This window comes from Taudactylus pleione, unplaced genomic scaffold, assembly GCF_031769625.1.
Source record: "Taudactylus pleione unplaced genomic scaffold, aTauple2 ptg000302l, whole genome shotgun sequence".
Classification (NCBI taxonomy): domain Eukaryota; kingdom Metazoa; phylum Chordata; class Amphibia; order Anura; family Myobatrachidae; genus Taudactylus; species Taudactylus pleione.
In genome coordinates this window covers 5,863,498-5,890,140 of record NW_028284703.1, presented here as the reverse complement: position 1 = coordinate 5,890,140, position 26,643 = coordinate 5,863,498, and positions in this window count along the sequence as shown.

Here is a 26,643-nt window from a genome sequence, read left to right as displayed (position 1 = left end):
AAGGGTACCGTATATATTTACGGAAAGGTAACCCCCTCAAAGGGCACACCTGCCACCCAGACATACCTTGATCCTTCCATATAGGACTTAATCATCATATATAATTTTTATTAGATTATTTTACCATCATACTCCTACTACCAGAAAGGAGACATATAAGAGTCTAAAATAGCCATCCATATCACTAGACGCATTGGTATATGGTGTCTATATAAATAAAAGATTGTTTATAACATTCATTAGATCTGTTGTCATCTCCACATTTTTTACCTTAGCTACATTTTCTATAATATGATATATAGACAAGGTGAGCGCATGGTACCAAATCTATTTTTATCAGTATAATTTTGTTGGAGACAGGACATCTCCAGTACCAAGCAGCCCCCTAAAACAATAAATATCTTGTTGAGCGCTGTTCACATTTTCCATTTCTAATCAATTTCACATGCTGTTGTGCAAATGGAATAGGCAACAGGTGAAAATTATAGGCAATTAGCAAGACACCCCCCCTAAAGGAGTGGTTCTGCAGGTGGTGACCACAAACCACTTCTCAGTTCCTATGCTTTTTGGCTGATGTTTTGGTCATTTTTGAATGCTGGCGGTGCTTTCACTCTAGTGGTAGCATGAGACGGAGTCTACAATCCACACAAGTGGCTCGGGTAGTGCAGTTCATCCAGAATGGCACATCAATTGGATCTGTGACAAGAAGGTTTGCTGTGTCTGTCAGCGTAGTGTCCAGAGCATGGAGGTGCTACCAAGAGACTGGCCAGTACATCAGGAGATGTGGAGGAGGCCGTAGGAGGGCAGCAACCCAGCAGCAGGACCGCTACCTCCGCCTTTGTGCAAGGAGGAACAGGAGGAGCACTGCCAGAGCCCTGCAAAATGACCTCCAGCAGGCCACAAATGTGCATGTGTCTGCTCAAACAGTCAGAAACAGACTCCATGAGGGTGGTATGAGGGCCCGACGTCCACAGGTGGGGGTGTGCTTACAGCCCAACACCGTGCAGGACGTTTGGCATTTGCCAGAGAACACCAAGATGGGCAAATTCACCACTGGCACCCTGTGCTCTTCACAGATGAAAGCAGGTTCACACTGAGCACATGTGACAGACGTGACAGAGTCTGGAGATGTCAAGGGGAACGTTATGCTGCCTGCAACATCCTCCAGCATGACCGGTTTGGCAGTGGGTCAGTAATGGTGTGGGGTGGCATTTCTTTGGGGGGCCGCACTGCCCTCCATGTGCTCACTAGAGGTAGCCTGACTGCCATTAGGTACCAAGATGAGATCCTCAGACCCCTTGTGAGACCATATGCTGGTGCGGTTGGCCCTGGGTTCCTCCTAATGCAAGACAATGCTAGACCTCATGTGACTCGAGTGTGTGAGCAGTTCCTGCAAGACGAAGGCATTGATGCTATGGACTGGCCCGCCCGTTCCCCAGACCTGAATGCAATTGAGCACATCTGGGACATCATGTCTCGATCCATCCACCAATGCCACGTTGCACCACAGACTGTCCAGGAGTTGGCAGATGCTTTAGTCCAGGTCTGGGAGGAGAACCCTCAGGAGTCCATCCGCCACCTCATCAGGAGCATGCCCAGGCGTTGTATGAAGGTCATACAGGCACGTGGAGGCCACACACACTACTGAGCCTCAGTTTGACTTGTTTTAAGGACATTACATCAAAGTTGGAGCAGCCTGTAGTGTGTTTTTACACTTCAATTTTTAGTGTGGCTCCAAAACCAGACCTCCATGGGTTAATAAATTTGATTTTCAATCATAATTTTTGTGTGATTTTGGTGTCAGCACATTCAACTATGTTAAGAACAAAGTATTTAATAAGAATGTTTCTTTCATTCAGATCTAGGATGTGTTATTTTAGTCTTCCCTTTATTTTTTTGAGCAGTGTATATATTTTTTGCACTTGGGGGGGAGAGCACCCCTGAACGAGGCAGCAGCCCCTTGATAAATGACACAGGCAGCACTCCTGCACAGCTACTTTGCAGATAAGTGTGGCTAATGCGCACACACACACAGAAAAAAGACACTTAATATATATATTTTTTCTGCACTTGGTGGGGGAGAGCACCCCTGAATGAGGCAGCAGCCCCTTGATAAACTACACACAGGCAGCATCCCTGTGCAGCTACGTTGCTGATAAGTGTGGTTAATGTGCACACACACACACAGAAAAAAAAAACTCTTTTATTATTATTTTTTTACACTAGGGGGGAGAGCATTCCTGAACGAGGCCACAGCCCCTTGGCGCAGCTAAATTGTTGATAAGTGTGGCTAAAGAGCACACACACAGAAAAAAAACAGTTTTTTATTTTTAGTTTTTTCACACTGGTGGTGAAGAGCACCCCTGATGGACAGAGCACCCTCTGGACAACACAGCATCACCCCTTTATGGACTGCAGTTGCACAGGAGAAACTGAAGCCCCCCTCTTCTGTCTGCAGCACATCTCCTATAGACAACACAGCCCTTTTGGACAACAGCACAGCACAGCCCAGTAAGCCCCTATGGACAACAGCAGCTAGTCCCTATGACAACAGCAGCCAGCCCCTATGCACAGCAACAGCACAGCACCTACTTCCTCTTCACTCTCCACAGCCAGAACGAAAATGGCGATGAGCTCGGGAACCTTTATACAATCCAAAACCCGCACAAATCCGACAGCGGGATGATGATGTTGTTTTGCCTCGCTTTGAGATCCGAGTCAGGTGGAAAAACCCGACCAAGACTCGGATCTCACCTCTGATCTGTAAGTTCGAGTGTGTTCGGTTCTCAAAGAACCAAAGCCGCTCATATCTAATGATGTGCAGTCAGGTGAGGCAGGTGATACAGAGCCTTTCCTGTCATATTTAGGTATACTCTGGAATTTTGACTATAAAAATTCTTAGAAACATTTAAAGAAAATATTATAATTCCTCACTTAATGACCGAGTTCCATTCCTATGAATCGGTCATTAAGCGAGGATGTATAGTGGCCGGGAAGCATCAGGACCAGGCTGAGGGTGACATATGCCTGTGTGTGCCCCACCTCCTCTGAGAGCATGCCGCATCCCGTCTGTCCTTTCCCTCATGGGAGGCAAGGTGTCCTGTGTGTGCAGCGCCACAGCCAGGGCCCCCTCTAGCAGCAGAGTCTCTTTTTTTATCACTGCAAGTCACAGTAAGCAGGTCGGAGCACCAGTCGTAAGTCTGAACGGTCGCTAAATAGGTAGATCGCTAAGTGAGGAATGTCTGTATATTATTTGTATTATTCTAATCATTTTTAGAGTCAAAACTATTGAGTAAAAAGTGTATGGCAGGTGAGGCACTGCTTCCCCTGTCTACCTTCTGCACATCTCTTATCAAAACACACCAAATTTCCAGCACTATATACAGCTGCACCTTTGTATAATGCCCACATGTACCCTTGGGTTCATATACAGTATATATCTGTAAATCTGGCTCCAAATCTACCCAGTGCCTCCCCAGCCATTTACCTCACCACACATCACTGATATGTACACATAGTGAACTACAATTGTTTTCAGAGTAAGTGGGCACAACCTGTGATGCCGGATGTTGAATTAAAAAAATCCCCATAATAAACCTCTAGGAGGTAACTAGTTTGGTTTTTCTCTTTGGACACGATAATAGCACACTCTTACCCCGAAGGTCTTATGGAATCAGTAGGAGACTATTATTCTGAGATGGAACCTGGCACCAGAGATAATGGGAACATCTGTATGAGAACAAATGCAAAACATACAAATATGGCTACAGAAGAAATGAAGGTACCCACACTTGCAAAAGGTAAGGGCAGATAGCAATCCACAGTACCTGAAACAGGAACAGGTAGAAATCAGGATATCCAAGAGACAGGAAAAACTGACAGCAAACAGACCCATAATGCAAAGTACATTGTCCATGTAACAATTAGAAGTGGAGCTGCCAGAACTTTAAACATACAGTCTATCAGAAGCTCTTTAGAGACCATGCTCCTGCTGCCAAATTTTACATTTAGGCTCAATGCATTGGGATAGTGCACATGGTACCAATTCAATGTTGCTCTATTATGTAAAATGGGTTGGGGAAATCAAGACAGTTTGGAAGTATGTTGCTAGGAAAGAAAGTTGGTTTTCAGGATGGTGTCCTTATTTGATTCATATTTTAACAGTTTCCTTTCTCATTGGAATGAACATTGGGCCTGATTTAGAGATGGTTGTTAATGCAACTGCAGTCGCAGCAGCTCTCGCAATAGCGGTTGTGGGAATATGCAAATGCGAATCTCAGCCTTCCCTTTGTGCACCACTGTGCGATGGAGTGTACTGTATGAGCATTGAGATGCCCACTTTCAGGCTGATAATGAAATGATAATATAACTACCTAATACAACTGTACTTTCATAATTGGTATTTTAGCACTGTAACAGTGAAAATGTTAAATCCTTATTTGGGTCCAAGTCAGACTTGCCTTACCTCCCGATTTCCGCGGGAGCCTCCCGTTTTAAAATGGGAGCTCCTGCTACCCGAAAAAGTGATGGGAACCTCCCGGTTTCCTCAATGTGCAGTTGAAGTCGAGACTGTGCATGCACGAGTCCAGATGTGATAGGGCTGGTGCTCCAGGATGTAACAGCAGGACTTTGCTGCAGTGCAACAGGCTGGCCACCGTAAGCAGAGCAGCGGTGGCTGTCTATCTCATAATCAGGCAGAGTCAGACACTCTGCAGTGACTTCCCCCCTGGAATCTCATGGCAGGGCAGTGACTGGAGGCAGCAACAGCATCCTTCCCCTGGTAGCTCTAAACTACTCCCCTAGAAAAAGGTAAGTGTGAGTAATAGGGACTCGGGACTTTTGTTTACTATTTGACAGAGCTTGACTAAGCAGCTCTGTTTACTTGCTTTGCTCTGCGTATATGGTTTCCCGTTTGTGGAAGGATTGAGGCATAAGATAAGGTCGGGATTACCTTATCTTGCAAGGTTGTGATCTCTGTGGACAGTTATCTGAAATTACAGGCAGTCTGCACTCTGCAAGTCCCCACTGGGATGGCAGACTGCCTATCATTCCAGAGAGCTGTCTAATGAGATCATATCCCTGCAAGATAAGGCAATTCAGTTAGTACAGACAGCCCCAGCCTCAAACTGAACTCCCTCACATTCACTAGCCCACCTTTTTACAACAGTCTACCATTCTTCCACCTATACTGACACTGGTGCACCCTTGTTACTGTCCCCATAGTGCAGCAAAAGTTACACTTCTCTTGTGCCAGTTCTGTTTCCCATTAGATTTTGAGCTCTTTCACAATCAGGTCTCACCTGCCACTGCAGTGCAACCCCCTTAGTGGGAATAGATATCCCCTTAAGTGAAGCTAGACACACCCTGGGCTTGGAGCTGGCCATGCCCCCTCGATGGCACCCCCCCCCACCCGCCGCTCTGCGTATTCTACTGAAGTCTATAATCTCCCTGAAACTAGTTTTCAGAAGTAGGCAAGTACGGTCCAAGTATTGTGATAGAATGAGGTGAGGACAATGCAGTAAGGTGGTAGAATGGAGCAAAGGGGGGAAGCCTGCACCTTTAGGCCTCCAGCCTACTTCTGTTACATTCCACAGTCTTTCACCATTTCCCAAGACCACATGCCCAGTGATGTTACTTCACAGATAATACTTTTTCTGATATCATCTTGCTAGAAGGGACACACTAATGAGATCTCCTCATAGCAGTCTTTCATGATGTTGATTGTAGAGAGGAAAGTTCACTAGGGGTTTGCTTGGGAATACCCCTTAGTCTCTATGAATAGGGAGTAGAGGATAAACTACCCTCACTTCCCAATAATGCAGTACTAAGATACAAAATGCAGAAGAATAACCCCACCAAGAGAGATAGAGAACCTTTTATTTAAAAAAAGAATAATGCTAACTTTATATATGAATTCTAAAATAATACTCTTCCTTTAATCTGACATATTGGTGTTGATAGATACATACCTTTATTAATTAGTAGAATATTATGCTTGGGTACACTACAGGAAAAACCCATTTAAGATTCAGTGCATGTAAGAAGTAAACAATTGTGTACTAATTTAAATGAAACAAATCCCTTTTGGAGAGTGTTATAACCATTACAGACTAATACTGTATTTTATTAATGCCTACTCTCACTGCAGTTTAATTCCCCTAACCAGTTATTAAGTTATTATCCATAGAAAATCTGTTCTGTACACTTACAACTAACCACTGTTAGTCCTATGGATTTTCCATTCCATGTTAACAGAACTCAGATATTGTAAACTCCAACTCTTGGATACACCATAAACATATTCACCCTCATACACATCCTTTCATGCCTAAACTTAGACTGTAATATTATTGCATCCTATAAAGTCTGCAATGAGGTTAAGAAAATGGTTATAAAACTGTAAGTACAAGTTGAAGTTTCAGTAGACCCAGGTCTATTGTCCTCCACTCTGTCTACTGATTGACACATTTTACTAAGCCTTGGATGGAGATAAAGTGGACGGAGATAAAGTGCCAACCAACCAGCTCCTAAATGTCATTTTTTAAACACAGCCTGTGACATGGCAGTTAGAAGCTAATTGGCTGGTACTTTATTTCCATTCAAGGCTTAGTATGCAGCCCCTGGCTGAATAGTTAATAAAAAGCAATTCATTGGTACAGCCCCTGGCTGTAAAATTGATAATAAATGAATTTAAAAATAAATCATTGGTTCCTAAACCAACCATAACATTAATTTAAAGTATCAGGCAGCAATGCCCCAACCAGCACATAATGGAAAGGAAAAAGGTGCAAGATGGAATAGTCCTTGGGCCTTCCCACCCACCCTCATGTTGTAAACAAAACAGGACAGTTTAACAAACCAATCATTTCAGCAACAAGGACTGCCAATTGTGCTTGAAATGACTGGTTTGTTTGGACCCCCATAAAACAAGCTGCCAATGTGATATGGACATTGAAATTAAAATTATCCCATACACAAACTGGCTTTACATAACTAGTTGTTGTCATCCTCATCATCCCCATCAGTGTGTACATCCTCTTCACAAAATATAAATTCGCCCCCGCTGGAATCCACCATAGGCGCCTCTGTAATTTTTTCATGTAATTGTTGGTAGAGGTCTTCCTCATGGAATTTGTAATTCATTTTAATGAACATCATCTTTTCAACATTTTGTGGAAGTAATCTCCTTCGCCGATCACTGACAAGGTTGCTAGCTGCACTGAAAACTCTTTTGGAGTACACACTGGAGGGTGGTCAACTTAAGTAATGCAAAGCCAGGTTGTGTATGGGACTCCAAATTGCCTCCTTTTCCTGCTAGTACTGAAAGGGACTGTCTGACATGCCTATTAGGATGTTATCTCTGAAATAGTCCTCCACCATTCTGTGAATGGAGACCGTATCACACATAGTCACGGTAGAAGACATGTCACTAGTAGGCAGTTCTCTCAGGCCCAACCAGATGTAATTTTTTGGTGAATGATCTGCATGACCAGCAGGCATTCTGTAAGTAAAATCTTTTTCCTGGCAGCTGCACACTGAAGGAGGAGATGATGACGTTTCACGTTCGGCTGCAGCTGAAAATTTTTTTTTTACCAACATCTCTTTGCACAGTTTTAGATTTTTGTCTGTTGGAAAAAAACTCACAAGGTAGGACTTAAACCTAGGATCCAGAATGGTCACCAAAATATATTTTTCAGATTTCAATAGATTGACAACTCTTGGATCCTGGTGAAGTGAATCAAGGGCTTGATCCACCAGTCTGACAAACTTTGCACAATCGCTCCATTTCACCTCCTCCTTCAGTTTCTCCAGCTGTTTTTGCAGGGAAATGACATGACTAAAGTTGGCAGTGTCTGAACTAACTTCACATTTTGCAAGTTCAAAGGGTTTGAGAACCTTGCACAACACAGAAATTATTCTCCACTGCTCTTGAGTAAGATGCATTCCCCCTCCACAGCTATGTCACAGCCCATTGTATAGCCCTGGATGGCCTGTTGCTGTTCCTCCATCCACTGAAGCATATAGAGGGTAGAATTCAACCAAGTTACTACCTCTTGCTTCAGCTGATGGAAGGGCAAATTTAACAGTACCTGCTGGTCATGCAATCTTTGACAAGTGGTCACTGAATGTCTAAAATGTCCGGATATTTTGTGGGCCACCGAGAGCATCTCCTGCACGACTGTGTCAGTTTTCAAAAAATGTTGCAACATCAAATTAATTGTTTGAGCAAAACATGGGATGTGTTGGAATTCACCCAGATGTAATGCTCTCACAACATTGATGGTATTGTTTTAAATCACAAATCCCAAGTAGAGTGGGGTAAGCTATTTAGCAATGATTTCCCTGATTATTTGTAAGAGGTTCTCAGTGGTATGCCTCTTAGTGAAACCAGTTATACAAAGAGTAGACTGCCTCTGTATCAGCTGTCTTTTGGTAGATGTTGCTGCTGCTGTTGCTGTTGTAGGCATTACACCTACCCAGTGGGCTGTCATAGTCATGTAATATTTAGTTTGCCCTGTCCCACTTGTCCACATATCAGTGGTCAAGTGGATATTGGGTCCACCGGCATTTCTGAGGACATTAATAAGGTCAGTAATACCCTGTGCAACTGGGTGATTGCTGTCATACTTGTTTGCCCTTGCAAATGATTGTTTAACAGTTAATTGTTTTTTGGAGGATTCGCTACAGGTAGTCTTCCTCCTGGTCCCCTTCTGGGATTAAAATCCACTGACAGCAACAGCAGCAGCAACAGACATAGTCATCAAGGATCCTTCTAAGGAATCACGGATAGGAGAGGAGTCAATCATGCTTCGAATACCAATATTGGATGCAGCAGGACTACTCCCAATGACGAATGAGGATGTTGATGATGCAGGTGTTGGTGTTGGAGATCGAAGGCGCTTAGATCTCACAGAGAGGGAGCAGGTAGGTGACACTGGACATGTTACGTTTTGAGTTTTGGAATTTGGCAATGCACACTTTGATATTTGATGAATGCGCTCCATGTGACATAACAAGGAGGAGGTTCCTAGGTGGTTTAGGTCCCTCCCTCTACTCACTCTTGCATGGCAATGGGCACATATGGCTTGACAACTGTTGTCCGGATTGGGGTGGAAATATTTCCACATGTGAGAAGAGGATTTCTTGGACTTTTGTCCTGGCATGAGAACAATGGGCTTTGGCTTTTTCAATCCATGGGCAACAGCTGTTGCCTTACTTACATAAAGGACATCCTTGGCATCAACAGCCTCATCACCAACATCTTCATCATCAACATCCTCATCATCCTTAGCGCCTTCAACTAGCAAAATTTCCTCCTACTCCATGTGCAATTCCATAGAAGCATCCACAAAAACTATGTCTGCAAGATGTTGACTGCCCTTCCCCACATTTACAGAGGGCACACAAATTTTGGAACTGGGAGGATCCTCCAGTACACCTAGTATTTAGGTCTGGCTCACAAATGGCAACCGCGGACACACTTCAACTCTCATCGGGCATTTGTGATTTCTATTTCTCAGGGCACACAGTTGTGTTTTCCGAAGGGCTATCAGAATCAGCAGTCTTCCTAAAGAAATGCCAAGGCCTTATTCTTTCCTTGCCACTTCGTGTAGTGAAAGGCATATTGCCAATTTTTTGTTTATCTAAAGGCAACTTGCCTTTTGAATTTTTTTTCTTTAATTCTGTAAAAGTAGCTTTACCACCATATCGATGGCGTGACTTAAGCCCCGGGGCATGGGCCTTCATAGAGGATGAGGAAGTTGATGGCCTTGCACTGCTGGCGGCAGCTACAACATGTGGTTCTTCTTGGCCTTGCTCTCCTGTCATATGACAGCTGTCGAAGCCAGATAATTGACTGAGACAGGATCGGTGTAAAATTAGATCGGGGTGACGCCATTTTTCAAATGACAATGAGACGCCATTTTGCGACTGGCCGCCCAGCATCATTTTAGTGAAACTTGCCACTATAAGTACATACGGTGATGCTATTATTTAGCGTTGTGCGATTCCCACGCAATAGAAAGAAGTTAAAGGTCCTAACTATACAAATACAGTCAGTCATTAAAACATATAAAATGATTATCCCTGCAAAACACATACCATGGTGTACTCCACAAAATACATAGTCACACAACGCTAGCTAACGTCTTTTCACAATACTTACATACTGCACACTTACATAAAAGGTTCCCTAGCATTAAAGTGTAATATCCAAGGTTTATGCTGTAATTATTAATGTTGTGTAATAAAGGTTATTTGATATCTAAGGTTTAGTACATGGTAAGCAGACCGTGTTTGGTGTTGTACTGATCCACTGTGTCTCCACAGATCGGTGAGAAGATCGCAACATGCATCTGCAAAGTATGCACTATAGAAAGTTAAAACATTAAAATGTACTCTGCAATGTTAGCATCTTAGATTAGCCTGCAGTGGGAAAAAGGGCACAAAGGGTTGTTAGAGGCTGTTTGTGTCCATTCTAATTGACCTATGAACTATCCTGTAACAGAAGCACCTTTAAGAAGAACCAATGGAATCATGTCAAACTTGTCTATTGTATTGCCTATCCCTGTAAGAGTATATATGTGCGCTCTCTGACCCCAGTCTTGAGTCTTCTTGCTGTGCTGTTGACGGAGGTTTCTAATGCTGATGCCGGTATATGGGCCCAGAGCGCATGTGTATATAACAACTGTACCTTGGGTCTGTATGATTTATTTGTGCTAATTGTCTTTAGATCACAGCATGTAACCATCTGTTTTTATATTGAATAATAACTTTTTTGTGCTTTGGAACCACATTCAGTCTGAAAGCATTTATTTACTGTGCGACTCATTGCGCTAAATAGCGACAATTTTAGAAGGTATAGGCAGGATTTTAGAAGGTATAGACAGGATTGCATAGAGGTTTTAATTAGGTATACATACAGCCCTCCATATTTTCGGCGGTCTTGAAGCGTTGCGTTGCTGACTTGATTGATCTTGTGCGGCTAAGCCTAACACACACAGACAGTTATTTGAAATAAAAGATGTTTTTTTTTTTTCTGCTCCAGAACTTTGGGCCCAGAGCACAGATTGATGACGACTGGAGTCAGGCAGCACTAGCTTGCGGTGCCGACTTGTTAGATCTTGTGCATCTAAGCCTAACACACACAGACAATTATTTGAAAAAAAAAAGACACGTTTATTTTAATTTTCTTCTCTAGAACTTTGGGCCCAGAGCACAGATTGATGACGATTGGAGTTAGGCAGCACTAGCTTGCATTGTCAACTTTATAGATCTTGTGCAGCTAAGCCTAATACACACAGATAATTATTTGAAAAAAAAATAAGTTTTTTTTAATTATTTTTTTTGCTCCAGAACTTTAGGCCCAGAGCACAGATTGATGATGACTGCAGTTGGGTAGCACTAGCTTGCATTGCCGACTTGATAGATCTTGTGCGGCTAAGTCTAACATGCAGAGACAATTGTTAGAAAAAAAAGAAAATTTTTTTTTCTGCTCCAGAAATTTGGGCCCAGAGCACAGATTGATGATAATATTACTCAAAAAAATACACTTTATTTGGGTAAAGAACTTGGGCCCAGATGGATGCAGCAGACAACACCAGCCCTGATGGATTAGCAGCAACAGCCCAGATGGACACAGAAGACAGCACAACACAACACCATCCCAGAATGGATCAGCAGCACCAGCCCAAGACACAGCAGACAGAACAGGACAAAGCAGACAGAACAGCACAGCACCTCTCCCAGCCCAACACTACCCACGCTCCCTGTTCAGTCTCCACAGCCGGAGTGAAATGGCGTCCGTCGCGTAGTCCTTTATATACTACATGGATCATATAGATGAAAGGTCACGAACCGCGAGATTTCAGACTCTATAGTTTTGCCTCGGTTTGAGATTATAGTCAGGCGGGAAAAATCGAGCCTGTTTCGATCCGACTCGGATATGCTAAATTCGGGTGGGTTCGTATCTCAGGGATCTGAACCCGCTCATCTCTAGTTAGAACTAGAGATGTGCGCCGACCCCCGTGTTTTGGTTTTGGATCTGGATCTCGCCTGGTTTTGGATCTGAATCTGGTTTTGGATTTTTTTCCTCCGTGTTTTGTTTTCGTGTTTTGGTTTTGGTTTTGGATCTTGATTTCTTCTTAAAATATCATAAAAACAGCTTAAACCACATAATTTGGGGCTGTTTTTCTTCCTACAGTATTATTAACCTTAATAACAATGATTTTCAAGCATATCTAGGCATTTTTAACCACCTCACAGCTCACAATATTGTTTTCACTATTTTTCATCAATATAGGCCAAAGGCTGCAGCGAGCTGGCTGGCTAAAGTAAGCAACAGAGCAGCAGCACAAGCACGGCAGTTTAAAAAAATATCAGACATCTATGAAACATTGCCACACAGCAGTGGCAGACAGGATGCAGTTTAATAAACTATAATAATGTCAGTAGGCAATGCCCCAAAAAGTGCAAAATGTAAAGGAAAGAGGTGCAAGATGGAATTGTCCCTCCCACCCACTCTTATGTGGAATATTAAAAAGGACATGCACAGTTTAACAAACCAAGCACTTTAGTGACTAGGACTGACACTTTCATGGCTGAACTCCTTGGTTTGTTTGGGCCCCACAAAACATTTTTTGGAAGGACTACCTGCAATTATTAAGGAGGAGGTTGATGATGAGGGTGTTGGTGGTGGAGATTGCTTGTTATGGTCCAAACTGCTGGTAGCTGATACTGGACTGCTTGTTATTAATTTACAAATTATAATTTTGTTAAACAAATTGCATGAACTTGCTGCAAATGACGTAACAGGGAGGAGGTGCCTAGATGGTTAATGTCCCTTCCTCTGCTAACTTTGGCTTTACAAATGGAACAGATGTCTTCACAACTGTTGTCAGAATTTAATTTAAAATAATTCCACACCCAAGACATTGCTTTTCTGGCTTTCTTTTTATCACTAGCAAGAACTGCTGCCACTGGTGGCTGATTTGCGTAAATCACATCTTTATCATCAACATCTACATTAGCTTCAGATAGGACACAAATTTCCCCCTCATCCTCCTTTTGTACTTCCTCCACACTCATTTTTTATTATTTCACCATCTAATACTAGCACAGCTGTCATGGCATCAGTGATCCACTGTGAAACTGAGTGACAGCTGTTATGCTTAATTCCTCTATCAAAGGACTGTTTAATAGTCAATTGTTTTTTTAAATTACTTCCGATCACAAATGAGGATGTAGGTGATGATGCAGGTGTTGGTGTTGAAGATCGAAGGCGCTTGGATCTCACAGAGAGGGAGCAGGTAGGAGACAATGGACTTGTTATGTTTTGAGTTTTGGAACTTGGCGACATACACTTTGATATTTGATGAATGCGCTCCAAGTGATGTAACAAAGAGGAGGTTCCTAGGTGGTTTAGGTCCCTCCCTCTACTCACTCTTGCATGGAAAGGGGCACATATGGCTTGACAACTATTGTCCGGATCGGGATGGAAATAATTCAACACGTGTGAAGTACATTTTTTTGCTTTTTGTCCTGGCATGAGAACAATGGGCTTTGGCTTTTTCAAACCATGGGCAACAGCTGTTGCCTTGCTTACACAAAGGACATCCTTGGCATCAACATCCTCATCACCAACATCTTCATCATCAACATTCTCATCATCCTTAGCGCCTTCATCCACCAAAATATCCTACTCCTCCATGTGCAATTTCACAGAAGCATCCTCAATGACTACGTGTGCAAGATGTTGACTGCCCTTCCCCACATTTACAGAGGGCACACAAATGTTGGAACTTGGAGGATCCTCCAGTACACTAGTATTTAGGTCGGGCTCACACATGGCAACCGCAGACACACTTGCACTCTCCTCGGGGATTTGTGATTTCAATTTCTCAGGGCTCACAGTTGGTTTTTCCGGAACTGTCTTAACAACTTTCACATTTTTAATTGGACCACCACCACTACTACTACAAGTAGGTCTATCAGAATCAGCAGTCTTCATAAACAAAGAAGGCCAAGCCCTTTTCCTTTCCTTGCCACTTTGTGTAGTGAATGGCATATTGTCAATTTTTTGTTTATCTAAAGGCAAATATCCTTTCAATTTTTTTTCTTAATTTCAGTAAAACTTGCTTTACCATATCGATGATGTGATGTGACTTAAGCCCTGGGGCCAAAGTAAATGGCCTTGCACTGCTGGTGGCAGCCTCAGCATGTGGTTCTTGGCCTTGCTCTCCTGTCATGTGACAGCCCTCCATATTTTTTCTGCAGTCTAGAAGCAGTGTCACAATTACCAATAGTGTTGCCAAGGTGCGGTTACAAAATTCACACACATGCAGTCGTGCGCACACACAAAAATATTAGAAAAAAAGACAAATGATGATTTTTATTTTTTGTCAGCTCCAGAAGAACTTGGCCCCAGAGTTTTTTTTGGAGCACGACTGTAGTCGGGCAGCGCAAGGTTGCAACTTGCATTGCTGGCTGGCTCTTGTGCGCTACTGCGGTTAAGCCTAACACCCACGAGCACACAGAAGAAAAAAATATGACACTCTAATTGTTTCTTTTTTTGATTGAGCATGATTGGAGTCGCTGGATCTTGTGTGCTAATGTGGTTAAGCCTAACACAACGCACACACACAGAAGAAAAAAATATATAAGACACTTGTTTTTTTTTTATTGAACACGACTGGAGTTGCTGGATCTTGTGCGCTACTATGTTTAAGCCTAACTCAAACGCACACACAGAAGAAAAAATATAACTATATAAGACACTTGTATTGTTTTTTTTTTGATTGAGCATGACTGGAGTCAGGCAGCACTGGCTGGCTCTTGTGCACTACTGCAGTTAAACCTGACACCTATGAGCACACACAGAAATATATAATAAAGACACTTTGATTTTCTTTTTTTTACTTTTTTTTTTTGGAGTCCAGAAATTGGGCCCAGAGATGAACACAGCACAAGCCCAGGACACAGCAGACAGCCCTGATGTATCAGCAGACAGCATAGTGACAGTGACAGCACCATGACCAGAATGGATCAGCAGATAGCACAGTGACAGTGAAAGCACCGTGACCAGAGACCGGAATGGATCAGAACTCAGGAGACGACAGTGACAGCACCATGACCAGAGACCAGAATGGATCAGCAACAGCCCAGGACACACCTCTCCCAGCAGAAAGCACCTCTCCCAGCCCTACACTACCCACCCTCCCAGTTCAGTCTCCACAGCCGAAGTGAAATGGCATCTGTCGCATCGTCCCTATATACGACATTGATCATAGAGATGAATGCTCGCGAACCACGAGATTTCCGTCTCTATGGTTTTGCCTCGGTTTGAGAACCGAGTAAGGCGGGAACCTCTGAGCCTGCTTGGATTCAACTCGGATATGCTAAATTCGTGTGGGTTTGGTTCTCTGGGAACCAAAACCGCTCATCTCTAGTTATAACTGGCTAGCAGTGTTTTTAATGGCTATAGTGACTAAGGGTGTTATGATTTGTTCCACAATGCTATTAACCATAAACATATGAAACTCTGTTAAAGGATTATGGTTGTATACTGTAGGTATTATCATAAAGTGTATGTTTGGTTCTGACTAGGGGTGTGCATCGGCCACCTTTTCGTGTTTTGTGTTTTTGTTTTGGATCTGGATCTTTCTTCGTGTTTTGGATTTGGATTGGTTTTGCCAAAACCACCCTTCCGGGTTTTGGTTTTGGATCTGTATTTTTTTTTAAAAGCATAAAAACAACTGAAATCACAGAATTTTTTATATTTTTTTTGTTCCTACGCTATTATTTACCTCAATAACATTCATTTCCACTCATTTCCAGTCTATTCTGAACACATCACAATATTGTTTTTAGGCCAAAAGGTTGCACCGAGGTAGCTGGATAACTATGCTAAGCGACACAAGTGGGCAGCACAAACATGTGGCCCATCAAGGAGTGGCACTGCAGTGGCAGACAGGATGGCAGCTTGTAAAATTAGGCCCCAAATAGTATATAGGGCCTGATTCAGACCCGCTCACAAGCGCATAGCGCTCGCAATCGGGTCGATGGCTGGGCAGTGCACACTGGGGCTTGCAGCAGATGAGACCCTACCACAAGGGTCTTGTCGCAAGCCCGATGGTCACGATAATCGTGACAATCACCTGGCCGCTTGCAAAAGCTGTGGGTGGTCACCCACAGCTTAGCGAGTGGCCAGGAGGCCGGATCCCCCCCAAAAAATGCCCATCAGACCTGAGAGCTACCTTCGGCAGCGAGCGGGTCTACATCAGGGCCATACTGCAAAGAAAAAAGAGGTGCAAGATGGAATTGTCCTTGGGCCCTCCCACCCACCATTATGTTGTATAAACAGGACATGCACACTTTAGCAAACCAATCATTTCAGTGCCAGGATCTGCTACACGACTGTGGCTGAAATGATTGGTTTGTTTGGGCCCCCACAAAACAAGCTGGCAATTAATCTGTCCCTGTCCAAACTGGCTCTACAGAGGCAAGATGTCGTCGTCCTCCTCATCCACTGATACCTCACCCTCTTCAGTGTTGTGTACATTCTCATCCTCACAGAGAAGTAATTCATCCCTGCTGGAATCCACCACCACAGGTCCCTCTGTACTTTCTGGAGGCTGATATTCCCGGGAGAATTGATAATTCATTTTGATGAACATCATCTTCTCCACATTCTCCACATTTTATGGAAGTAACCTCCTAAGCCTTTCGCTGAAAAGGTTCCCGACTGCACTAAAAACTTTTTCGGAGTACACACTGGAGGGGGGGCAACTTCGGCAAAATAGAGCCAGTTTGTACAGGGGCCTCCAAATTGCCTCTTTTTCCTGCCAGTACAGGTACGGACTGTCTGATATGTCTACTTGGATGTTGTCACCGATGTAATCCTCCACCATTCTTTCAATGGTGACAGCATCATATACAGTGACAGTAGACATATCAAAAATTGTTGGCAGGTCCTTCATTTCGGACCAGATGTCAAAACTTGGTCCTGCCTGCCCTGCATCACCACCAGCGGGTTGGTTAGGATATCTAAATTGTTTCCTGGCAGCCCCAGTTGCAGGAGAAAATGAAGAAGGAGCTGTTGCCATGTCACGTTCCACTTCAGCTGACATTGTTTTCACCAGCAGGTCTTTGCACCTCTGCAGGCTTGTGTCCGCCTGAAAAAGAGACACCACATAGGCTTTAAATGTAGGATCGAGCACGGTGGCCAATATGTAGTGGTCTGAATTCAACATTTTGACCACCCTCGAATCCTGGGAAAGCGAATGAAGGGTTTCATCCACAAGTCCCACATACCAAGCAAAATCGCTCTGTCTTAGCTCCTCCTTCACTTTCTGCAGCTGCTTCTGTAAGAGCATGATGAGGGGAATGGTCTGACTCAAGCTGGCAGTGTCTGAACTGGCTTCACATGTGGCAAGTTTGAAGGGCTGGAGAACCTTGCACAACACAGAAATCAGTCTCCACTGCACTTGAGTCAGATGCAATACCCCTCCTTTGCCTATGTCATAGGTGGATGTATAGATTTGAATGGCCTTTTGCTGTTCCTCCATCTTCTGAAGCATATAGAGGGTTGAGTTCCACAGCGTTACAACCTCTTGCTTCAAGGTGATGGCAAGGCAAATTCAAGCATGTTTGGTGGTGCTCCAGTCTTTGACACGCAGTTGCTGAATGGTGAAAGTGGCCTGAAATTTTTTGGGCCACCAAAATCCTCTACCGTATGCCTCTATCATTTTTCAAAAAATTCTGCACCACCAAATTTATTGTGTGAGCATAACATTTGACGTGCTGGAATTTGTCCAGATGTAATGCTCGCACAATATTGGTGGAATTGTCAAATATCACAAATCCCCAGGAGAGTCTAAGTGGGGTACGCCATTGGGCGATGATTTCCCTCAGTTTCTCTAAGAGGTTGTCAATGTTGTGCCTCTTACTGAAACTGGTGATACACAGCGTAGCCTGCCTTGGAATGAGCTGGTGTTTCTGAGATGCTGCCACTGGTGACGCTGCTGTTGTTGCTGCATAAGGTGATACATCTACCCAATGGGCTGTCACAGTCATATAGTCCTTAGTAAGCCCTGTTCCACTTGTCCATGTGTCCAAGGTTAAGTGGACATTGGGTACAACCGCATTTTGTAGGACACTGAGGACACTTTTTCTGATATCTCTGTACATTCTTGGTATCACTTGCCTAGGGAAGTGGAATCTAGATGGGATTTGGTACTGGGGACACACTACCTCCATCAATTGTCTAAATCCCACTGCACTAATGGCGGATACCTGATGCACGTCTGACACCAACATAGCTGTCAAGGCCTCAGTTATCCGCTTTGCAACAGGATAACTGCTGTTGTATTTCATCCTCCACCAAAAGGACTGTTGGACGGTCAATTGCTTAGTAAAAGAAGTAGTGGTGTTCCAACTTCCTCTCTGGGATGATGAACGACTACAAGCAGCAGCAGCAGCAGCAGTAAGTGTAGCAATGCAGGATCCTCTGGAGGATTCTCGGTTAGGAGAGGAGTCAGTCATGCTAGTGACATGGCCTGCAGGACTACTTCCGATCCTGATTGAGGAGGAAACTGATGAGGGGGGAGTTGCTGGTGTAGTTTGCAGTTGCTTGGATACAACAGAACAAAGGGATTTAGGTGACACTGGACTGCTTACGGTCTTAGCCACAGTTTCTGAACATGACAGTGACTTTTTATGTACAGAAACAGACAAATCTCAGATGCACAACTCCAAATTACTGATAATATATAAATTCAATACAATTTTGCAATCAATAGAGGTTTTTAGCATAATCATGGCCAAGGTTATGGGCCTACCCACCATATCCAGGTAACCTCTTTAGGGTAGGTCTCTATCATACTAGGGTTCAAATCCAGAATGCAGGACACCCCCAAACTAGCCCAGCTAAGCCACCCCAGGGCACCACCATAGTAAGGGAAGTGCAGTGTAAAAGAGATAGTTAAGAGCAGCCACAGCTGCATATAAAGAATGAAAATTAAAAAGTGAAGTACATGTATAATAAACAAACAGTGAAGGGTTAAAATGTGTTATAAAAGAAAAATGTGTTATAATGCGGTACCCTGAAACAGATCAACCAAAGCAATCCAGGGGGACCCACTCCCCAAAAATGAACCAAAGTTGCACTACAGTATATAACTTGCAGGACTTACCTAGAATTGTGCCTAATACTAGTGTGCATATACATTACCTGACTCCATGCTTTTAAACCAATAAAGAAGGGGTGCTAATCCAGACTGAAGGCATCTCCTTTCCCTCAGGTATGCAATAAAGCACATTAAATGGAGTATATAGGAAAGATTCCTGGATTGCACACCCTGAATTTTTTATGTAATTTGCACACAACACAAGCGGCCGCACCCATCAGAATAAAATTAACATATAGCGACTGACAACGACTGACAAAGATTGACTCGATCGCTATCTGCTTTCACTCGCTAGCTAGAGGAGGCACTTTGTTTATGTATGGGCGTCACTTTAGTTGCGATCGCCCGGCCGTGCGGTTGTTTTTTTTTCTGATTCTCGATTGTTAGGCGTACGACTGAGCGTCTGCTTACGACCGACCCTGAATGAGGTCCTATGTGTGTACTCGGCATTAGTTGCTTTCTTAGCCATTGTGTACCATGGGCAGCTCCTACATGTTCCTTAATCTTTTCTGCTCTATTATTCAGAGAGGGAAAAGCTTCTTTATTGTCTCCAACAGTTCAGCACTTCCCTTGGCCATCACCTCCTTCTTCCTCACATTCTGCAAGAGATGTATGCTCTCTCCCACACAGGTACCTCAAGCTTTCCTGTTATTAGTTAGAATAATAATATAATCATACTTGCCTACTCTATCAGAATGGCCGGAAGGCTCCCAAAAATTGGGTGGTGCTGCTGGCCACTCGGAAAAGAAGCCAAGTCTCAGTGCTAACCAAAAGATAGCTAGGGCGCCAGTAGAGGTGTATAGTTCACTCTGCTGGTGTTCAAAGTTGCACACTTAACGGGGGTCTTGCCAAACCACCAGCAATCAGAAAGAAAAAAGAAAGATGATATGTGGTGCTAATATCACACAGCAGATGGTATAAAAATGAATATATTTAATAAATACACATAGCCGTAATAATACACATATGCATAAAAATAGATAATCCCTTAATAATTCCCGGGAAAGGGATATAGCAATACAATACACAATAAACAACTAACATATAAAAAACATAAATGAAGAAACATATACATAAACATGCATGTAAGCATAAATCAGCATAAATTAAACAGTCGGTGGTAAATGGTATCGTTGGTGGTAAATGGTATCCAACATCCTTTAAAATATAAATGCAAGTGTTCCTCTCCAAGTAAAATGGCAGAGATCTATGCACAGTGGCAGCTCTACAGAAAGTCCTCCTTCAGTGTGCTTGGATTTGTGGGGGAGAGTGAGGCTCATTGCACTAATATTGGAGCAACATCGGGAGGAGATTGGTTCCTTATTTCATCTCCGGAGGATATATCAGAGATATGGGGGCTACAGATTGATTACTGCTGGAGCGGCTCACACTGAAGGAAGACTGTGAGTACTTACGAGCACATACATACACTGAGGCTCTAGTACCACTCTGATATTCCCTTCATATATTTCCATCTGCTGCCTGTGCTGGAGCGTCTATCACATTGGATACAAATGTTGCAATAACTGTTGCTCTCTGGCTTACCTGGCAGTTGCTGCTACAGTTACTCAATATTCTATTCCTTACATATCTTTCTGTAGAGCTGCCACTGTGCATAGATCTCTGCCGTTTTACTTGGAGAGGAACACTTGCATTTATATTTTAAAGGATGTTGGATACCATTTACCACCAGCTGTTCAATTTATGCTGATTTATGCTTACATGCATGTTTATGTATATGTTTCTTCATTTATGTTTTTTATATGTTAGTTGTTTATTGTGTATTGTATTGCTATATCCCTTTCCTGGGAATTATTAAGGGATTACCTATTTTTATGCATATGCGTATTATTACGGCTATGTGTATTTATTAAAAAAATTCATTTTTATACCATCTGCTGTGTGATATTAGCGCCACTTATCATCTTTCTTTTTTCAAGTCTCAGTGCTGGCTGCTATCCCAGCCGCAGCCACCCACTTAGGAACATTAGAAACATAGAAACATAGAATTTGACGGCAGATAAGAACCACTTGGCCCATCTAGTCTTCCCTATGAAGCAATTTGCGGTGAATCGTGTCATCTTGTCCCCATCCCCAGCTATACAATGCTGGTAATGTCGTCATTGTCTAGTGGACACAGGACCCAGATGATGTGTTTGCATCACCACTCCCCCGGCACCACCCACTTCAGCGACAACCTTACCTCTTTTACTGAAGGTTCTAAGGGCCTGATTCAGAGATGAACGCTCTGAAAGAGTGCTCGCTCTGAATCAGGGCATTTTTTTTACATTTTGGAGCGGCCTCCTGGCCGTCGCATAGCTGTGGGTAACCACCCACAGCTATAGCGAGCAGCCAGGTTGATGGTCGCGATGGCCAAGACCATCACGAGCATTGGGCTTGCGACGAGACCCTTGTGGTAGGGTCTCATGGCCGCAAGCCCCAGAGAGCTTCTGGCTCTAATAGAGCCGAAAGCTCTCCCACTGTCATCACTGGTGATGTCAGTGAGGCCGCCCACAAATGGCAGGCGTTCGCTTGGGAATGCCTCCGTTTGTGAAGCCATCCCCGGCCACGCCTACCAAACGGGGCGAGGTGTCAATCACCATCGACAGCTCGCCCCCTTTGGTGCGAGACCCGGAGTTACAGAGCACCTGTCGCTAGCCGGGTCTCGCGCATGTGCACGACGGAGCCGACTTCCTCTTGCGCATGCCCAGTGGGCAAACATCGACTCGGTTGCGAGTGCTCAGCGCTTGCGACCGGGTCTGAATCAGGCCCTAAGGTCACACAAGGGAGACAGTCTCTTTTGGGGCTCTGTGCCGTTTAAGGTTACAGTCTTACTGAAAGATTTGTCAACTACTTCAAAGAGAATAACTGCAGAATTATTTAAAGTTACAGAAGGTCTATGAATTATGAGGTCACACAGAAAAACTAAAATGTTTTCTGTGCCTGATATGACACTTCTGACTAAGTACAAAACTCGGACTTTCTGTAATACTCCATGGGGCAGATATTATGACTGTTGCAGCTAACCTCAATTTATTTTATTAGAAAAAGTCCAAAATCAGTTTTAATTGGTGCAGTTAGGTAGAGAAGTTGCCCATAGCAACCAGTTTCTAGCTATTGTTTCATAGACTGTGCTAGATAAATGATAGTTAGAAGCTGATTGGTTGCTATGGGCATCTTCTCTACTTTATCTCTCTGAAAGGTTTATACAGTACATCTCCTCTTTATAATATCATTACTGTTAAAAGGGTCTTATAGAACATCAGCAAAATGTTATATGTTATAGCTTATTAATTATATGAACTTAATGTTATTTATAAGGCCAGTGAACCATATAAATGAAAACACTCAGGAATTATGCATTTAATAACACACAATAGGAATAAAAATCTGATTTATTTTTACTGTGGTTGTCTAATGTATGCTGCAAAAGGTACATGATGTATGTTTGACCACAGGTGTGCACTGCAGGGATGAGTTAAGATGAAGCAGTCAGAATGATAACACTCATGGCTTGATGAGTTCTTATTTTAAGACACATCTGCTTCAGACCATTATAATCTATGTGGGAAATCAAAGATGTCGGATGTGTCCCAAGGCACATGAATGATTGCATACAGTTTTGTCTAGATAGTGCTTAGAAATGTACAACAGTGCTGATATAGCTAAATTCACTACCTGTTATATGCGCTTCAAGGAGTAGAAAATTAAACAACCAATTACTTTTTACAAGTAGACTAAAAGTCAATGCTTACCTGGAGAGTTAACACAGATATCCAGAAATACTTTCAATTTATTGTAAGGAAAACAAAATTACAGTAGATCTTACCAGGATTGCTGAGTAAATGTATCCCAGCCTTCTAATGACTTTACAGATTTCAAGTTACAATTGCTTAGATTTTCCATTGTCCAATGCAATTTTAACTGCAATCCCACCCATTATGCATCACACTAAGGGGTACTAAACAGTAGTTTGGTGGCATTTAAGCCTACCATCTATTATCAATGAATAACTTTTCTGTGGTTAGAAGGCCAAACCTCCTGCAGGAAAAAATAATACTCTTATGGGAGCGATATTATTTTATTAATATGAATGGGTACCAAAATAATATTTTAATTATTGATACTTTTGACTTCCTTGTGAGAAAAGCATGGTTTCAGGATACTAGGATGGTTTCAGGATACTAGGAGAAAAGAAGCTGGCATGGATACTTAACACTTATTCAATAATGAGAAATTTAAATTGAAGATTTATACAATAGGGTAGGTGTATCAAGCCATGGGGGTAAACAGACCCGTAACTAGAAGGGCCAGGGAAGAGATAGAAGAGGCCAGGAGATCCTGGGATGAAATTAGAGGAAGCTACAAGCAAGAATGACAATAAACAGAAATTTGACAGTCCCAAACAGAGTCCCCTGACCTGTGGTGCCCTGTGCAATGGCACCGGCCGCACTACCCGAGCTACGGCCCTGGGGGTAAATTTACTAAGCATCGGGTGTATGTTTTTCTGAGATTTTTCATTGTATTTGCAAATCTGAGAAATATTAAAGGTAAATCTAATGGAAAATTGCAGAAAAAAAACCCAACTTTAGATGGCAATAGATCATCAGACCAACTATCGACTAAGAGCCTGATTCAGAGCCACTCGTAAGCGGCAGCTCGTTCGCTCCGAGCGATGTTGGCCCAACTGCACATGCGTACGGATCGTTATACGCATGCGCGAACCAGTCAGTGCGGCCGAAATTCACGTGCTCGCAAAATAGCGAATGCCTGCTACTTTGAGTGACAGGATGAGGCGTATGTGGGTGGTAACAGGGGAAGGTGCTTGAAAACGGGGAGTGGAGATCCGATCGCAGGCGTGCTTAAAGGTCAAAACGGGCGTTTTATGGGTGTGCATAATTAAAACAGCAGCGTCATTGAGCACGTCACTGGGTTATTTTATAGCCAGAACTGCTTGCAAAATTGTGGTACCAAAAACCAACCACAAGAATAGCGAGCAGCTCATACCCTGGTTGATGTACTCGATTAATCTAATAAACAGCGGACATGACGTAGGATGCGAGCGGCCAGGGGGCGTAGTTTCCCAAAAAACGACAGCAAGTTTTGTTCGCTCGTTCAGACCTAGAGGCGTGAACAGACCGCAAACAGCGAACGGTTGATTTGAATAGCCACCCCTATTTTCAGGACGAGCGAGCGCTAATTGCGTCCGGCTCTGAATCAGGCCCTATATTTCTGTTAGAAGAACCAAGCGGCGGGTGTAGAATGCGTCCCAAATAATAAACCTGACTCTGGCAGGTGGGTTAGTGTGCAGCGCTGCACAGATCATTATCTGCGCCGGCTTCATTTTAGAAATATGGTTTATAAATATAAAAAAGTGCGTGGTCTCCCCCTCAAACAAAAACAAGCCCCGAGCTTGGGTTGGTATTGGAAAACGGGGTGGGGGGACATTGTGGGTCCCCGCTATTTTCCAATAACCAGCACCAGGCTGAACTAGCTGGGGCAACTGATGCTATAGCAGGGGGATACACAGAGTGGGGTCCCCCTGTCATAACAGCCACCAGCCCCAAACTGGTCAGCCCAGGGATGAAATCCCTAAGGTAGTGGAGACCCACAAAAAATTGGGTCCCCCCCACCACAAGGACAACCAGTTTTGGTCTGAAACAAAAACATAACACAGAAAATCCTACTAATACATTTCGCATGATGTAAAATATTTAAAATATTCTAAAATTACATAGTTTTAAAGTTAAATGTATTCCATTCAGTGCTTATTATCTTAAACATAATGCATGTGTAAGACATGATATTGTTTACATAAAATGTATGTATCAAAAGAAAAACAAAATACACATCATAGCTTATTTATGTTGAATGTTTCCTTTCTTTTACATTATTAATAAAAATATTTATACTGTATCTTTCCAGTTATTGTATATATATATTTTTTTCACTTTTAGCTACATTTATATAGCAAATAAAGTATTGTGGAAGATGTTCTATTTTTAAAATATGTCCTATGTGTAAATATAGAACTATAGAGGCCTGAGGTTTGCATTTGCCAAAGGGAAAAGCATCACTAAGTACCCAAATCTAGAGATTTACTTGCTGAATTTCTGTGGAAGGAAGATTAAAATAATCTCATACAGTAATCTTCCTTCGTCCTGATGTTGAACCATTCTTTTTTCAAATATGATATTTTAGTGAGTTAACATCTTTTAAATATTACCATTAATAATATTAGTTCCGGAACAAAATGTCATGCTTTCCATGTCTGCTTTTATCAGATGCATTTCTCCAAATTACTGATAATATATTCACACATGTTCCAATTCACCTGGCAGCTGTTACTGTATAGAAGGGGGTAATGTATCAGCTCGTTAGAGTTCCCATGTGTTAATATTTTCACAGGAAAGGTACAATTTTCCGGCACTGGAAGCCTTTAACTTAAATTTACTTGGATTTATGCTGCCAGTACATCTGGAGTACAAGGATTTGTAGAAATATAAACACATAGCTCTTAAACAGTACTTAGCTCCTAGTACAAAGAAAAAGGTGGCTTTTGGGCAACCATCATGGCGCATTAGTGTCCCAAATTCGTGATAATAATTCACTAGTCCTAACAGATTTGCTTCAGTTTTGTCTTAATACTTTTGCAGACCTTTTATATTAATTACATGTCCACAGTAAGAAATGTCTATTTTAAAGAACTCACATTTATTGCAAAAGGCTCTCAGCTCATATTTATGTAATCTTATGAGCACATGTTTAAGATTATTTATATGATCTTCATCATCATTTCCTGTAATATCAATATCATTGAGGTAAACCAGAGTCAGGGCCATAACTAGGGTGGTGCGGCCAGTGCCATGGCAGAGCGTACCGCAGGGCAGGGGGCGTTGTTTGGACCTGTCAATTTTCCTGTTTATTATCATTCTCACTTGTAGCTTCCTCTTCTTTTATCCCCAACATCTCCTGGGATCTACTATCTCTTCCCTGGCCCTTCCCCATGAGGCCATGGCCCTTTTTCAGGTGCATTATCTTATGTCTCTATTTAATATATTGGGGGGTGCGCCAATGCTCTCTCTGGCACAGGGCACCAAAAAGTCTAGTTACGGCTCTGCCCAGAGTACAAGGTATCCCCTACAGCATGTGATACATCACTCTTCCTGGAGCTTGTGCATTCTCTATAGAGTCATATGGGATTATTTTCACAACAATCTGAAGGAACCCCCTCCGTTACAGGTCCCTTGTACAGGACGAACATATGCATTTCAACAACTGCATGAAGAAACCAAAAGTCAATGCATTGCCGGGAGAGCTGTGTATCGTAACACTGGGCCTGATTCAGAGGCACTCGCAAAAAGCGAGTGCTCGCTCTGAATAAGGGCGGCCGCTTTTTTTTTTTTACCCAGCCTCCTGGCCACTCGCTAAGCTGTGGGTGACCACCCACAGCTTTTGA